The sequence below is a fragment of the Enhydra lutris genome, unplaced genomic scaffold, assembly GCF_002288905.1.
Source record: "Enhydra lutris kenyoni isolate GAN:26980312 unplaced genomic scaffold, ASM228890v2 scaffoldscaffold12, whole genome shotgun sequence".
NCBI classification, from domain to species: domain Eukaryota; kingdom Metazoa; phylum Chordata; class Mammalia; order Carnivora; family Mustelidae; genus Enhydra; species Enhydra lutris.
Genome location: NW_019154096.1, coordinates 48,901,297 through 48,917,222, shown reverse-complemented (window position 1 = coordinate 48,917,222; position 15,926 = coordinate 48,901,297).

Below are 15,926 nucleotides of genomic sequence, written 5' to 3'. Positions count from 1 at the left end.
GCTAGTAATAAATAAGATGTGATCCCTCAAGGAGTAACTAATTTGATAGGAGATTCTTAATATCTAAAAGATTTCATGATTCAACAGAGCAATTCCAAAAATGGGTTTTCAGACACTATAACCGGTGATGAGAAAAATCTTTTTAGGATGGGCACCCCTGCCAGTTTCCTCTCAACTCAGACTTCCTAGATGATTAAGACTTTAGATATGTTGCTCTTTTTATTAAGTTGTTATTAAAGATGTAGTCACTTTCTCTTAGTTCTTTCAGTGGATACTATATTCAACTATGAAGAACATTAAACTATATAAACTATATTGGCCTTCCCTAAATAATTTAGGGTATCTCTCCCTTTCCCCAGTCACGAATTCTTTATAAGAATTCCTATATCCTGAGGGCAGGAGAACAGATGGCACAGATAATTGAAGTCCTTAGAAGAAAAAAAAGAGGGGGACGCCAGGGTGGCTCAATTGGTTAAGCATCTGCCGTCAGTTCAGGTCACGATCCTGGGGTCCTGGGATAGAGCTCCGTGTAAAGCCCCCTGCTCAGCAGGGAGTCTACGTCTCCTTCTCCCTCTGCCCCTCCCTCCAGCCCATCCCCCTCTCATGTTTGCTCTCTTTCTCAAATAAATCAATAAAGTCTTTTTTAAAAAGGAAGAAAAAGAGGAAATGTAATCCTTCTTAAGTATATTTCTTTTAAGAACATATCTGGTACACATATATGTTATATAATCATTCTGTATACTCTTTCATATGAAGAGTACATTTCATTATTCGACGTTTTAAAAGAATAAAAAGTATAAGGTTTGTGTGTGCACGCTCTGTGTGTGTGTGTGTGTGTGTGTGTGTATTTGATACAGATTAAATACCACCTAAATTAATTTGATTCTTTTGGAAAATTTTTTTGAAAGGTAACTAATTTCTGTGAGACCAGCGATGTTAATATCAATAAATTACACTTAAGAACTTGTAAGAGTAGATCATTTTGGCTCATTACTGTAAAGTTTCCAAGTTGCAACCACCTGCAAATTTTTCTAACTTCACCCTTCAAACAGAAACAAAAACCTAGATTTTATTGTTTTAAATAATCATATTCCTTAATGCTGCTATATATAATATCTCAGAGGTCCTGAAGTTACGTTAATGCTGATGTTCATAGTTTGTTAATGTTGTTTGTTGGGGAGTGGGAGGTAAGGGGATATACAGGTCCCTGCAGTATATCCTAGAATGCCTGCTGGAGTAAATGAGAAACAATTATGAAATAGGAAAGAACCAACAACTCATTTCATTTAGTTTCACATGCCTTGTTGCTGTTGACATTTGGATATTTCAAGGCAGTGAGGCAATCCTAGAGCACCAAGATAGACCAGAATTTAAGAGTATACTATAACAATGGGAAGAGCATGGCTTGTTCAAGAGGAAAGTATTAAATGCAAGGAGGAAGGGAAAGCTCTATTCTAAAACTTTATAGATATATATAGAAAGGTTTCAATTGGAAGCTGAAAACATAGAGGACAACATGTGAATGAATATAAAGGTACACAAAAACACAGCCAGGATTGATGTGAGATTAGATCCAGAATGTCTCAGAGAGGCAGAGGAAACAGGTGATACTTCACAATATAAATTAATAAGAGTAGCTCAGAGTTCAATAAACATTTTTTAATGTCTTCTAAGTGCTGTAGCATACAAATACTTGCCTCTGTTGGCAGACATGAGGTTTACCAATGTTGAACAAAAGGACCACACAACTCAGTTTGCCAAAAAAAAAAAAAAAAAAAAAGCAGCCCTGGTTTATACCTGTTTTCCCTCGCTCTTATTTTTTCAGTCAAAAGTATCTCAATTTGCATGATAATTGCATGGTCGCTGTACTGATAAAGGAAAACTTGTGGAAATCTTATCTGTTAAGAGTAAATAATCTCATCAACGTTTGACCTGCCTTGTTCTTGCTCAGAAAAACCAAAGAATTCTTTAATAGAAAGAAAGAAAGGCAGTAGCAGGAATTATTATGGTGAACTTAAGGCTAATCAGCAAAAAGGAAATAGTCAGTTCATGATGTAATGCACTGAGTGGGTAGGCAACAGTGCTCAGCAGTGGCTTTGGGCACCTGGTCTCTCAGCTCTGGGGTTCTTCCATTCCTCTTACCTTAATTCACACAACAAAGGACACTCACTAGTGGGAACACGTTAACTAGGGCCTAATTTTCAACCTGACCCGAACACATACCACCTGAAAGAGGAATATTAAGCTAGTAATAAATAAGATGTGATCCCTCAAGGAGTAACTAATTTGATAGGAGATTCTTAATATCTAAAAGATTTCATGATTCAACAGAGCAATTCCAAAAATGGGTTTTCAGACACTATAACCGGTGATGAGAAAAATCTTTTTAGGATGGGCACCCCTGCCAGTTTCCTCTCAACTCAGACTTCCTAGATGATTAAGACTTTAGATATGTTGCTCTTTTTATTAAGTTGTTATTAAAGATGTAGTCACTTTCTCTTAGTTCTTTCAGTGGATACTATATTCAACTATGAAGAACATTAAACTATATAAACTATATTGGCCTTCCCTAAATAATTTAGGGTATCTCTCCCTTTCCCCAGTCATGAATTCTTTATAAGAATTCCTATATCCTGAGGGCAAGAGAACAGATGGCACAGATAACTGAAGTCCTAAAACTAATGATGTACTTTATGGTAACTAACATAACATAATAAAAAAATATCATCCATTGGTTCTATGGTGAGCTGTGATAGTCTCAACTTACTCTGGAACAGAGGACCTATAATCTGTAATATAAAATCTTGTTTACCTCATCTGCTGGGATAGGCTCAGAAAGACAGCTTCAAAATAACTAAACAGTGAAGAGAGAGAAGAGGGGAGGGGAATAACAAAAGATAAACTTCCCACTGATTTAAATTAAACTCTAAATTCCATAAAGTAATGTAATACTATGCCATTAACCTACAAAATCAAATTTTAGAATGTAAATTCACTCTGGAAGAAATGAAATGCCTTACAAAGGTAAATGAAGAAATGATGTTATTAAAAAGAACAGGCAGAGGCATATGGATGGCGCAGTCAGTTAAACGTCCAACTTCAGGTCAGGCTGTGATCTCAGGGTCCTGGGATCTAGCCTCGCATCAGGCATCAGAGTGGGGCTCTGCACTCAGTGGGGAGTCTGCTTGAGGTTCTCTCACCCTCTCCCTCTGCCCCTCCTGCTCATGCTCTCTCTCTCTCTCTCTCTCTCAAGTAAATAAACAAATCTTAAAAAAAAAATTCAATGAGAAAATCCTGGAACAGCCACTGAAATAATATGTTACAGCCTGGATAAAGTCTACAGTGGCTACAACAAAAAAGAGAATAAATGTGAAGATAGGCCTGAAGAATTTTCCCAAAATGCAGCAAAGGGAGATAAATACATTAAACACATGAAAGAGAAGTTAACACACATGGAGATAGATTGTCTCCAACAGGGATGCCTGGGTGGCTCAGTGGGATAAGTGCCTCCCTTCAGCTTAGGTCATGATCCCAGAGTCCTAGGATCAAGTCCCACATGGAGCTCCCTGTTCAGAAGAGAGCTTCCCTCTGCCTGTAGCTCCCCCTGCTTATTCTCTCTCTGTCAAATAAATAAATAAAATCTCCAACACACATCTATTGGAAAAGCACCAGAAGTATCCAAATGTATTAATTGTGGAAAAATAGCATTTGAACACACAAAAGGTAAACTTTTTTTAAAAATTAAAGATATCTAAGAGTCCTTCATTTTAAAATATACTACAAGTGGTCAGTAGGATAAATAAAAACTTACCTAGGCACACCACAGTGAAATTTAAGAATGTCAAAAATACAGAGAAATTTGTTTAAAATTTTCAGCTAGAAAATACTGATTAAATACTGATAAATATAAATGACAGACTAAAAATAAACTTTTCTGATTCTATAGTAGATGTCATAAGACAATAGCTTAATCTTTTGAAATGTTAAGAGGCATTGACTATCAACCTACAGCTTCATAACTAGGGAAACTATTATAATGAGGGCAAAATAAAGATAATTGCTATCATATGAAGATTAAGCTAATTTACTCCCTTAAAGTAGCTTTCAAAGAATGAACTTTAGCCAGAGGTAAGTAAACCTGGAGAGAAGGTATGAGATTTAACAAAAATGGTGAGTTCTGAAGCTTATAAAATATGTCTGTAAATTAACGAACTCTTCAAAAAAGCACATTTTCTTATTTTTGAAAAAATTTATTATTTATTACTTATTTATTATTATTTATTTGTTATTAAATTTATATAACAATTACTGGATTTGGAGTTGGATTGGTGTTCAATGAATAGGTCATGTTGCACTCAGAAGATGGAAATATTGAGTAATTATAGACATGGTAAGAAAATATGTATGTACTTTAAAAATGAAGATGACTGTTAAAAGAATAGACAAATATGCTATAGTAACAGTAAATTTTTTTCAATCCAAAATAAAAAAAAAAAGAGAAAGAGATACAATGGTAAAAGTTGATGAATAGAAAATGAAAGTACTAGGGTAAACAAAAATAAGTCCAAATATATCAATAATCATTTCAGTAGAGTAAGCTTAAATATTGGAAGACAGATTATCAGAAAAATCATAAATATAAATTCAATCTCTATGCTGCTTACAAGAGAAAACTTAAAACCATAAAGTCTGAAAGTAAAGAATAGGAAGATACACCAAGAAAACACTAAAGGAAGATAGGTTAAAAATATTGCAACCAAAATAGAATTTATAGAAGCTATAAGAGAAATTTAAGAGTCACTACATATTAACAGTAAAAGGAACAACCAACCAAGAAGGTATCACAATCCTGAACTTACTTATAACTAACAACACAAGATTAGAATTTATGAAGCAAAAACTAACAATTAAAAGAAAAACATTGAGTCAGAGAAGGACAAATACCGTACAATTTCACTCACATGCAGAATTTAAGAAACAAAACAGATGAACATGGGGGAAGGGAAGGAAAAATGAAATAAGATAAAAACTGAGAAGGAGGCAAACCATAAAAGATGCTGAACTCTAGGAAACAAACTGAGGTTTGCTGAAGAAGTGGTGGATGGGGGAAAGGGATGATCAGGTGATGGGCATTAAGGAGGGCACTCGATGTAATGAGCACTGAGTGTTATATGTAACTAATGAATCACTAAATTCTACCTATGAAACTTATAAAAAAAAAAACAGGAAAAAAATAACACCAAGGTACAAAACAAATAAAAAAAGAAAAGAAAAACATTGAGAAATCCACAATCATAGAGGGAGGTTTTAATACATCTCTATCAGAAACCGATATGGCAAGCAGGGCCTGGGTGGCTCAGTGGGTTAAGCATCTGCTTTCAGCTCAGGTCAGGATCCTAGGGTCCTGGCATTAAGTCCTGCACTGGGTTCCTTGCTCAGCGCGGAGTCTGCTTCTCCCTCTGCCTGCTTCTCCCCCTGCTCGTGCCCTCTCTCTCTCTCTTACTCTCTCTCTCTCTCTCTGTCTGACAAATAAATAAAAATCTTTAAGAAACTGATAGGACACACAGAAAAAAATTTAATAAAGATATCAGCAGGCTTGATCTAATTTATATATTCCTGCACTTAAAAGCTAAGAATAGACAAATAGAGTGTTTACAAAACTTAAACACAATTTAAGACACAAAGAAACTCTTAACACATTTCCTAGAATCAACACCACACAATCTAATGATTCCAAAACCAGGACAAAATGACCCTATAAACGGGATTGCATTTCACTTCACATAGTATTGAAATATGGATATCGGGATGAGTACTTTCTTTAAAAGTTTCAAGCTCAGTGGAATTTTGAAAACAGGAACATTAAACATATATCATATGTTACAAAACACCATGCAAAACACAATTTTTAAAATATGTAAATATATATTTTTAAAAACATATTAAACCTGCCTATCATTTGGATATAAATCTTTGAGTAATAACTGATAATAAGCTATTGAAAAAATACCTAAACACTATCCCCAAATGGATAAAATTTGATTTAAAATGAAAAACAGAAAATGAAGTAATGTTTAATGATCTTTAGAAAGTGAAATCTTAAAAACAATGTGTTTGTAGATGGCTTTCATGATATTGAGGTATGTTCCCTGTATCCCTACACTGCAAAGAGTTTTGATCAAGAAAGGATGCTATACTTTGTCAAGTGCTGTTCTGCATCTTTTGAGAGTATCATATGGTTCTTGTTCTTTCTTTTATTAATGTATTGTATCACATTGATTGATTTGTGGATGTTGAACCAACCTTGCAGCTCTAGAATAAATCCCACTTGGTTGTGGTGAATAATCCTTTTACTATACTTTTGGATCCTCTTAGCTAGTATTTTGGTGAGAATTTTTGCATCCATATTCATCAGGGATATTGGTCTATAATTCTCCTTTTTGATAAGGCCTTTGTCTGGTGTTGGGATCAAGGTAATGCTGGCCTCATAAAATGAATTTGGAATTTCCATTTCTATTTTTTGGAACAGTTTCAGGAAAATAGGTATTAATTCTTCTTTGAATGTTTGGTAGAATTCCCCTGGGAAGCCATCTGGTCCTGGGCTCTTCTTTGTTGGGAGATTTTTGATTACTGCTTCAATTTCCTTACTGGTTATGGATCTGTTCAGGTTTTCTATTTCTTCCTGGTTCAGTTTTGGTAGTTTATACTCTCTAGGTATGCATCCATTTCTTCCAGATTGTCTAATTTGCTGGCATATAGTTGCTCATAATATATTCTTATAATTATTTGTATTTCTTTGGTATTGGTTATGATCTCTCCTCTTTCATTCATGATTTTATTAACTTGGGTCCTTTCTCTTTTCTTTTTGATAAGTCTGGCCAGGAGTTTATCAATCTTATTAATTCTTTCAAAGAACCAGCTCCTGGTTTCTTTGATCTGTTCTACTGTTCTTTTAGTTTCTATTTCATTGATTTATGCTCTGATCTTTATTATTTCTCTTCTCCTGCTGGGTTTAGACTTTCTTTGCTGTTCTTTCTCCACTCCTATAGGTGTAGGGTTAGGTTGTGTATTTGAGATCTTTCTTGTTTCTTGAGAAAGTCTTTTATTGCTGTATGCTTTCCTCTCAGGACTGCCTTGCTGTATCCCAAAGATTTTGGACAGTTGTGTTTTCATTTTCATTTTTTTCCATGAATTCTTAAAATTCTTCTTTAATTTTCTGGTTGACCCATTCATTCTTTAGTAAGATGCTCTTTAGCCTCCATGTATTTGAGTTCTTTCCAACTTTCCTCTTGTGGTTGAGTTCTAATTTCAAAGTTTCTAGTTTCAAAGCATTGTAGTCTGAAAATATGCAGGGAATGATCCCAATCTTTTGGTATCATTTGAGACCTGATTTGTGACCCAGGATGTAATCTCTTCTGGAGAATGTTCCTTGTGCACTAGAGAAGAATGTGTATTCTGTTGCTTTGTATTCTGTCCACCTCGTCCAGTGTGTCATTTAAAGCCTTTATTTCCTTGTTGATCTTTTGCTTGGATGATCTGTCCATTTCAGTGAGCAGGGTGTTAAAGTCCCCTACTATTATTGTATTATTGTCTATGTGTTTCTTTGATTTTGTTATTAATTGGCTTATATAATTGGCTGTTCCCATATTAGGGGCATAGATACTCAAAATTGGTATATCTTCTTGTTGGACAGACCCTTTAAGTATGAAAAATAGTGTCCTTCCTCATCTCTTATTATAGTCTTTGGTTTAAAATCTAATTTGTCTGATATAAGGATTGCCACCCTAGGTTTCTTTTGATGTCCATTAGCATGGTCAATGGTTTTCCACCTCCTCACTTTAAATCTAGAGGTGTCTTTGGGTCTAAGTTGAGTCTCTTGCAGATAGCATATCAATGAGTCTTGTTTTTTTATCCATTCTGATATCCTGTGTCTTTTGATTGGGGCATTTAGCCCATTTACATTCAGGGTAACTATTGAAAGGTATGAATTTAGTGACATTATATTGCCTGTAAGGTGACTGTTACTGTATATTGTCTCTGTTCCTTTCTGGTCTATGTTATTTCTAGACTCTCTTTCTTTGATTAGTGAAGCCCTTTCAATATTTCCTGTAGGGCTGATTTGGTGTTTGCAAATTCTTTCAGTTTTTGTTTGTCCTGGAAGCTTTTTTTTTCCTTAAAGATTTTATTTATTTATTTGACAGAGAGAGAGAGAGATAACAAGTAGGTAGCAGCAGGCAGAGAGAGAGGCAGAAGCAGCCTTCCCACTGAGCAGGGAGCCTGATGTGGGGCTCAATCCCAGGATCCTGAGATCATGACCTGGGCCGAAGGCAGATGCTTAACCATCTGAGCCACCCAGGTGCTCCTGCCCTAGAATTTTTTTATCTTTCCTTCTATTTTCAAAGACAGCCTAGCTGGATATAGTATTCTTGGCTGCATATTTTTCTCTTTTAGTGTTCTGAATATATCATGCCAGTCCTTTCTGGCCTGTCAGGTCTTTGTGAATAGGTCTTTTGCTAATCTAATATTTCTACCATTGTAGGTTACAGACCTCTTGTCCCGAGCTGCTTTCAGGATTTTCTCTTTGTTTCTGAGACTTGTATCTTTTACTATTAGATGATGGGGTGTTGACCTATTTTTATTGATTTTGAGGGGGATTTTCTCTGGATTTTGATGCCTGTTTCCTTCCCCAAATTAGGGAAGTTCTCCACTATAATTTGCTCCAGTATTCATTCTGCCCTCCTCTCTCTTCTTCTGGGATCCCAATTATTCTAATATTGAGTCATCTTATGGTATGACTTATCTCTTGAGTTCTCCCCTCGTGATCCAATAGTTGTTTATCTCTCTTTTTCTCAGCTTCTTTATTCTCCATCATTTGATCTTCTTTATCACTAATTCTCTCTTCTGCCTCATTTATCATAGCAGTCAGAGCCTCCATTCTTGGTTGCATCTCATTAATAGCTTTTTAAATTTCAACTTGGTTAGATTTTAGTTCTTGTATTTCACCAGAAAGGGATTCTTTAGTATCTTCTATGCTTTTTTCAAGCCCAGCTACTATCTTTATAATCATCATTCTGAACTCTAATTCCAACATCTTACTAATGTCCATATTGATTAGGTCCCTGGCAGTCGGTACTGTTTCTTGTTCTATTTTATTTTTAAAGTAAGCTTTTCCATTTTGTCATTTTGTCCAGGGAAGAACAGATGAATGAGAGAACAAAATGCTAAAAGGGTAACAATGACCCCAGAAAAATATACACTAAAAAAATCAGAAGAGACCTGAAACTGGGGGAAAAGAAGGTGGGGGGAAAAAAAAGAATATGATCAGGCTGGTGAATAGAACAGAGCCACACACTTGATTTTGGATGTATTTTGGTATGCTAGAGGAAACTGGCTTCCAAATTTTAAAGAAACAAATATATATATATATATGTGTGTGTGTGTGTGTGTGTGTGTGTGTGTGTGTATTTACACAAATAAGGGTAAATATGATGAAGGGATGGACTATGACTGTAGAGAAGCAGGCTTCCCATGGAGAAGAAAGCCCATTGTGGGGCTCCATCCCAGGACCCTGGGACCACAACCTGGGCCAAAGGCAGATGCCTAATGACTAAACCACCCCGGTGCCCCTAAAAGATTTTTAAAAAGGAATTGATAAGATAAGAAGTTGGTTGAAAAAATTAAAAAAATTTTTTAAAAAAGGAGAGAATGTGATCAGACAGGGGACTAGAACAAAGCCATACACTAGATTTAGGGTATTTTTTGGTCTGTTAGAAGAAACTGTATCCCAAAATTTTACAGAAAGAAAAACTTATATATATACCAAAAATAAGGTTAAATACAATGAAGGGATAGAATATGAGTGTAAAAATGAAAATTAAAAAAGATTTAAAAAAAGAATTGATAAGATAAGATGTTGGTTAAAATAAGAAAGAAGAAAACTTAAAAAAACAGAAAAAAGAAAAAAGAAAGAAAATTTTAAAAATTAACTTTGAAGACTAAAAAATCATGGGGAAACAGCCATGAATTCTATGTTTTGTATTACCCTAGCAGTGGAGTTTTGCAGTTCTCGTTGATCAGCGGACTTGGTCTTGGCTGGATGTTCTCGTTGATCTTCTGGGGGAGGGTCTTATTGCATTGAGTCTGGAGTGTCTTTGCCCAAGGCAGAATTGCACCACCCTTGCCAGGGGCCAGGCTAAGCAATCTGCTCGGTTTTGCTCTCGGGAACATTTGTTCCCTGAACGCTTTCTGTACAGCTTTGGGAGATGGGAATGAAGATGACAGCCTCCCAGTCTCTGGCCCAGAGGAGCTAAGAACTTGGGGCCCCCCTCCTAAGGGCACCCTCAGAGAAAAGCGTCAATCCCTCCCATCTCCCTCGTCTCTGGTCACACTCTGTGCTCACCCAGCCTGTGATGCTCAGTCTGTCTGGTACACAACCCCATTTGGAGTTTTCATGTCCAGCAGATTCCTTTGGGGGAGGCAGGGGAGTCTCCCCAAATCTGCTACTTGTGGGTCCCTGATGGAAGAGTAGTGGCCTGATGGTGCTGCAGATCATGGCTTATGGCAACCCTGAGCTGAGAGCCCACTGCTTGGCTCTGTCTTTGCAGCCAGCTTCCCCACTCTAATACCTGGGAGCTCTGCCACACTCAGGAACTCCCAGTCTTTTTGTGACCCTGAGGGTCCTGAGACCACACTGTCCCATTGGGGCTTCTAAACACCCCCACTCCCCACCCCCACCTCTCAGCGGAGCAGACTTCTAAAAGTTATGATTGCGTGCTCCGCTGCTCTATCCTTTGCTAGGAGCTGGCTGATGGAGTCTTCCTCCCCCACCATCTATCTTCAATATATCACCTCAGATTCACTTCTCCACATGTCCTACCTTCCAGAAAGTGGTCGCTTTTCCATTCATAGAATTGCTGCTATTCTTTTCTTCAATCTCCTGCTGAATTTGTAGGTGTTTAGAATAGTTTTGTAACTATCTAGCTGAATTCCTGGGACTAGACGAAATTTAGGTCTCAGACTCCTCTACCATCTTTTTCCTTCCACCTCAGAAGAGTTGTGTTTTGATAGAATCATGTTTCAATGGCCAGCTTTTCTGTAATAAATACCAATGTTTTCATAAAGTAATACTGTCTGACTTCAGAGAAAATAGATTGTTGAATTCATATAATTTAACATCTTCTGAAACTTTTTTTGTAGGTTATATGTGTAGAGAAACATCTCCCGGTACTAAGTCCTGATAAATGCTACTTGGATTTCAAAAACATCTTTAAAATATTGCTAATCTGGTGGAAAAGTAAGAAAGTCAATTGGAGACCAGGGAAAACATGATTCCCCAGGGACAAGCAAGTATCAGAGCCAGCAACTATTGTCAGGGCATTTGCCATTACATGCCTGTCAAGAATTGGTGTTTTTATGTAGTTGGTGTCCTAGGAAGAGTGAGTTCATTTTAAACATTTTAATGAAATGTTTTTTCTAATATAGAGAAAATCACAGATGTATAGTGCAATGAATTTTCTCCAAGCAAAAACACCCAGGTGATCAACACAGAAATTAGAAAAAAAAATTATCAGCATCCAAGAGACTCCCTCAGGACCTCCCTCAAACTCCACACTCTCTCCCCTCCCAAGAGGTAATCACTTTCCTGACTTATAGTCACCATAAATTAGTTTAGCTTGTTTTGTAACCTTATATAAATGATATTATACAGTATGATATGCTTGTATTTATTTATTCAACATGTCACCCATCTTCTTGTGTAATGATAATAATCTTTAAATAACTGTGAAACATTACAGTGTATGAATATATCATGTTATATTTATCCTCCTTCTTGCTGATGGACAGTTGGACAGCTTCCAATATGGAATAATCACAAATAAGGTTGCTATAAACATTCTTACACATGTATAAATGTGCATACATTTATGTTGGCTATATAACCAGGAATGGACTGGCTACATCACATGATTGTGTATATTTATTTTTAGCATACTTTGTCAAATCATCACTCAATGATTCTACTAATTCGTTTTCCAACTGGGAATGTATGGGAGTACTAGTGGTTTCATATGTACATTACTATTTGTCATTGCTGTTGGGTTTGTATTCTGCTCTTTAATAATGAGATTGAGCATCTTTACATATATTCACTGGCTAGCTGGATTTTCTTCCATGAGGTGTCTAAGTCTTTGCCCACTTTTTAATTTTTTTGAATGACTTACTGATTTATAGGTGTTCTTTATACACAGTACTTTGGATATGAGTTCTTTGTAGATTAAATGTGTTGTAAATATATTCTCTTCCTTCATGGATTGTTTTCAATCTATCTTTCCCCACAGCTTTTTATTGAAGTACAACTGATATACAAAAAACTGCACACAATGTATGTATACAATTCAGTGCATTTGGACATTATGTGTACACTCATGTTACTATCACCAAAATCAAAGTAATAAACATATCCATCACCTTCAAAGGTTTCCCTATGTCTTTTTGTGGTTTCTTTTATTTTATTTTAAGAACACTTAACATGAGATCTACTCCCAACACACTTTCAATACCATATTGTTAACTATAGCCACCGAACTGTATGGCAGATCCCTGGAACTTACCCATCTTGTGTAACTGTATAGCTTTGTACTCATTGAACAACTCCCTTCCCTCATCCCATGGTAACCACCATTCTGTTTAATTCTATATGTTTGACTGTTTTAGATGTCTCTTATAAGAGGAATGAGGCAGTATTTGTCCTTCTGTGACTGATTTATTTGACTTAGCAGAATGTCTTACAGTTTCATTCATGTTATTTAAAATGGTAGGATTTCCTTTAGGGATATCTTTTGATGAATAGAACTTTTAAATTTTAATGTAGTCCAACTTACTGATATTTTCTTTTAGAGTTAGTGTTTTTTCATGTTGTTTAAGAACTATGTGAGGATGTAGAGAAAGGGGAACAGAACTGCACTGTTGTTGGAAGTGTAAATTTGTGCAGCCACTGTGGAAAGCGGTATGGAGGCTCCCCCAAAAATGAAATACAGAACTACCATGTGAACCAGCAATTCCTCTTCTGAGCATTTATCTGAAAGAAATGAAAACATTAACTCAAAAATATATCTTCATTGCACCATTATTTACAACAGCCAAGACATGGAAACAATCTAAGTGTCCATTATGGATGAATGGGTAAAGAAAATATAATGGAATATTATTCAGCCATTAAAAAGAAGGAAATCTTGCCATTTGTGACAACGTGGATGAACTTTGAGGGCATTATGCTAAATGAAGTAAGTCAGACAGAGAAAAACAAATACTGTATGATCTCATTTACATGTATAATTAAAACAAATCATCAAAATCATAGATATGAACAATGTATTGTGGTTTTCAGAGATGGGGGTTTGGGTGAAATAGGTGAAAGTGATGAAAGGGTACAAACTTCCAATTAAAAGATAAATAAGCTCTAGGGATATAATATACAGCACAGTGACTGTAGCTAATAATACTGTATTGTATATTCAAAAGTTTCTAAGAGAGTAGATCCTAAAAGTTTTCATCAAAAGAAAAAGATTTATAATTATGTGTAGTAATAAATGTTAATTATGTGTATTGTGGTGATCATTTAACAATATATATATTGTACACCTGAAACTAACATAATGTTATGTCAATTATATCTCAATTTTTTTAACGAAAGAATTGTGTCCCCACCAAAGCAAGAAAATGGTTTTCATATATTACCTTCTAGAAGTGTTATTGCTTACTTTTCACATTTAGAAGTAGAAGTTGCTTCATTTTTTTGACATGGAGATATCCAATTTGCCCAACATTACTTATTGAAAAGACATACCTTCCATTACTGTTCTATAGAACTATTTTTTTTTTTCATAAATCAAGTGTCCACATGAATGTAGTCTATTTCAGATTATCTTCTGGCCAACTGATCTATTTCTCTATACTTACATCAAGAGAACACTGTCCTTTTTTTTTCTTAAGTTGGCTCTATGCCCAGTGTGGAGCCCAGTGCAGAACTTGAACTCACAACCCTGAGATCAAGACCTGAGCTGAGATGAAGAGTTGGACGCTTAACTGATTGAGCCACCCAGGCATACCAAACCCTCTTTTAATTACTGTAACTTTATATAAGTCTTGATATATGAAGAGAAATTCTTTCCACCTTTCCCTTCTTATTCTTACAAATTCTTATGGGTTCTCATGGTCCTTTGCGAATTTAAATCTACCATGTATTGGGGTCTTTTTGTCCTTCCTTTTCTGTGTTCTCTGTTTTCCTTTTCTTTTCTTCTTTTGAATTGATTAATTTTTTTTCTGTCTTTGATCAACTTGGCATTTATTTATTTTTGTTTTTATTCATTTATGTTTTACCTATAGCTTATTTTATTCACCCTTGACTTATTAATGTCTATTGTATATTAGTACTTTATCCTTTTCCTGGACAATGAATAGAGAACATTTTATCTCAATTTAATCCTGTCTCTCCTGACTTATGCACTATTTTTGTTCATGTATTTTAATTCTCCTTATGTTTTAAACCCCGAAATACATTGTCATTACTGTTTTATAATTGATTCAAATTTCTTGCTTTCTAATGTCCTGCAACTCCAAGATTCTATCTGGGATCCTTTTCCTTCTGCCTAAAAGAAATACCCTTTATTATGTCTGCTAAGTGGATTTGCGGGTGACAATATATTTTCAGGGGCCTTTTTTCTGAAGATATATTTATTTCACCTTCTTTTTGCTTGATATGGAATTCTAGGTTGGCCATTATTTTCTCGCACTGTGTTGAAATTATCTTTATGTGGTCTCTAGTCACCATTGTTCCTATTGCAAAGTCATAGTATCTCTCCAATTTTTGTTCCATTGAAGATAACATGTCTTAAAATCTTTGTAAGAAGATAATTTTGCTTGAAAAAATTTTCCTTTTGTCTTGGATTTCAGCAGTTTTGTTCTTATGTGTTTAGTATGATCTTCTTATATTATTTATCCTGCTTGTGGGGTTTTTTAAATGTGAAAAAAACCCTCAGTTTTGGAAATTTTTCATATTTTAGCTATTTATAAATGCCAGAAATTACCTAAAGCTTAGCAGAAAAAAACAAGACACGTTTATAATCTCATACAGTTTGTGTAGGTGAGGAATCTGGAAGCAGTTCAACCAAATGTTTCTGGCATAGAGTCTCACATGTGATAGTAGTCAGGATGCCTGCCAGTACTGCAGACATTTGGAAGTTTGACTAGGGATAAGGGTCTAGTCCCAGGGTGTCTTACTCCGATGTTTGGTGAGTAAATAATGCTAATTATTAGCAGGTGATCTGAATGCAATGTCACATGGGCCTGTCCATGGTGTTAGTTAAGTGCCCTTCCTGGCATGGCAGCTGACTTCCACTAAAGCAAGTGATCCAAGAGAATACAAAATGGAAGGCACATTGTGTTTCATGACAGTCTCAAAAGTCACACTTCCTCATTTCTACGATATCCTATTGGCTGTATATTCAACTATATTCAGTGTGGGAGGGGACTACACAAGTTAATACGAGAGACAAGAATCACTGGAGGCCATCTCGGTGACTGGATACCACGTTCTACCTTCTCTCCCTCTCATATGCAATACACACTCATCCTCAAAAGATTCATCCAATTACAGCATGAGCTCAAAGTCCAAAATTCTATACCTAGATCAGGTCCAGGTGAGCATGAGTCTCCTTGAACATATGTTCTTAATAAAATCCCATTGAGTGCTGTTCCTTTTCATCTGAAGCTATGTGAACTAAAGAGGCAAGTTATTTGCCCCTTCCATGCCAAACATAGAATGGTTGGTACAGCAGAGGCTAAGTGTTATGAATGTTCTTGTCCAGAAAGGAGAAAAGGTCACAACACATGGTCCACAGCAATTCAGAAACCTGACGGAGCCAAGT